This window comes from Argentina silus (genome assembly GCF_951799395.1).
Source record: "Argentina silus genome assembly, chromosome: 20".
In the NCBI taxonomy this organism is placed as follows: domain Eukaryota; kingdom Metazoa; phylum Chordata; class Actinopteri; order Argentiniformes; family Argentinidae; genus Argentina; species Argentina silus.
The window spans coordinates 10,658,009-10,660,508 of NC_139674.1; the positions used below are offsets into that span (position 1 = coordinate 10,658,009).

Genomic DNA, 2,500 nt, shown 5'->3' on the forward strand with positions numbered 1-2,500 from the left:
TTAGTGTGTGTGTGTGTGTGTGTGTGTGTGTGTGTGTGTGTGTGTGTGTGTGTGTGTGTGTGTGTGTGTGTGTGTGTGTGTGTGTGTGTGTGTGTGTGTGTGTGTGTGTGTGTGTGTGTGTATGTGCGCGTGTGTGTGTGCACACCTCCTTGCTGACACTCCTCGATGGCAGAGGCATCTAGCTGTTAGGTATAATGGCTCTCCCCATGTCATCACACTGAGCTCAGTCAAGGCCAAAGGCTATTCTGGGGCTAAGGGTTGATTCTCAATGCACATAGGGCCAGAGTTAGAATCACTTAGCATCAGCATCAGTTGGGGATACCCTGTAACACCAAAAAGGTGTTTAAAGTTATTTCTAAATCAATTCCAGAATAGGAACATTAGGGAAAGTGCAAATTATTTGAAGAGAGGTGAATGTTATTGTCAAGTCTGTGGGTGGTGCTCCTGTATTATAACGACAGACTCATTCTCATAGCCACCCATGGAGAGACCCTTGAAAATACCACCGGTGCTTATTTACCTTGTCTAGATGACAAATTCACTATGACAATGTCATTTGTGCCCTTGTGTGTTTTTCCTCCCCCGGGTCAGTTAGACCGAAGGATGAGGGGGTCGTAGCATAGGGGATAGAGGGTGGTCCTTCAGAGACTGTTCCCAGACTAGGCTATTTTAGGAGTCTTTATTTAGACAAGTATTGTTTAGGTGTGTGTGTGTGTGTGTGTGTGTGTGTGTGTGTGTGTGTGTGTGTGTGTGTGTGTGTGTGTGTGTGTGTGTGTGTGTGTGTGTGTGTGTGTGTGTGTGTGTGTGTGTGTGTGTGTGTGTGTGTGTGTGTGTGTGTGAGAGAGACAGTGTCCTCCGTCAGTGTGTTAATATAATAGAACAAGGCCATTGCCCAGTATTGTCTTGCTCTGGAAGAGCTGAATAACTGTGTATGGCTGAGTGACTATGCACAGGGACAGGGACAGAAGAGAGAGAAGCTCTCTGAGTCCCTGTACACACCCCAAGGCACAGGGACACTGATGAATACAGCACACTGCATAGACACACACACACACACACACACACACACACACACAGACACAGACAGGCAGACACACACAAACACACACAAACACACACACACACACACACACACACAGTAGGCATACATACACATAAAGACATGCACAGATGCACACACATGCCCAAACAAACATAATATGCAGACATGCGCACACACATACATGCACATATTCAAATCCATACAGTACATTCACACACGGAAGCAAACACCATCACACAAATACTAAAAATAGGGAGGGAGGGAGGCAGGGAGGGAGGGAGGGATAAAGGGAGAAGAGGGAAAGGAGGAAAAAAAGACAGAGAAAAGACAGGAATTTGAATCCTTTTGAGTTTTGAATGAACCCCTGCCATTAGTACATCATCAATATAGTATCCCAATTCAATCACTCTTAATCCACATTCTAATCAAAGGGTTTAACCGTGGCCTTCACAGTCAAACAGTCCAATCGGAAGAGCAGCATACACCATCATCTCAATCACTCTGTCAAGCCCGCTAGCTTAGCCTAGCACATGGAATGGCTCACATTGGCTTCAGCTTGTCCCTACGCTGTGGACAGGGCCCTGTGATGATGATCCCGTTGGTGTGCAGGACGGACCAGTGTGCCTGGTTATGCGTTTAGGAGCATTCATACTGTGTGACGATGAGGAAGGGAGGAATGACAGCTGAGCGGAGGGAAGGAGGTAGGGATGGCAGGGAGGAGAGGGAAGGAGGTAGGGATGGCAGGGAGGAGAGGGAAGGAGGGAGAGATGGTAGGAGGTTTGCTCTGGGTGTGATTAATTCCTCTCCCCTCTCTCTCTCTCTCTCTTTTTCACTTTCTCTCTCTCTCACTATCTCTCTCTCTTTTCTTGTTCTCTCGCTTCGAGTGGCTAATGGGGGGGGGGGGAATGTGGCGGCACGCCCCGCAGTCCGAACCCGTCTGTCCCTTCCCCTCTTCGTCCGATTGTTTATGGCGGCAAGCGTCTGTGTTACTCATCCCTCTCTCCATCCCTCCATCTCTCTTTCTCTCTGAAGACGGGCTGCCACATCGATGCCACTCCGCTGGCTGCCGTTGTCAGAGTTGCCATGGTGACGTGCGTGCGTGCGGGCGTGCGTGTGTATGTGTGTGTGTGAGGGAGTAAATGGCCGCCAGGGTGGGCTGGGCATGGTGTGTCTAGGCGAGACAGTAACCTGATTACGGAACGTCGTCTAGACCGAATTGATGTCCTTGTGGTTGTTATTGCTGCTTGAAGGTAACAGCAAGGTGCCCCACCCTTCCACCCTTCCACCCTCCCTCCTCCCTCCTCCCTCCTCCCATTGTACTTTCTCTCCATCTTCCATTAAGTGTATTAATAGCGGGATGAAGAGACTGTGTCTCACTCCTCCACAGTGGTCCCAGTGATTGGAGCCTTTCTCCCTGCTGATTTCGTGTGGGTGGGGGGACAGGGACTCATTATTGTG

At 49.4% G+C, this 2,500-nt stretch overlaps 1 protein-coding gene across 1 annotated transcript in view; it reads left to right on the plus strand.

Annotated features, from left to right (window-relative positions):
• Window positions 1-2,500, plus strand: part of LOC310820471 (voltage-dependent calcium channel subunit alpha-2/delta-1-like) — a gene marked incomplete at its 5' end in the record, with an annotated part of 88,097 nt that overhangs the window by 41,185 nt on the left and 44,412 nt on the right. The gene's annotated exons all lie outside the window — the stretch shown is intronic.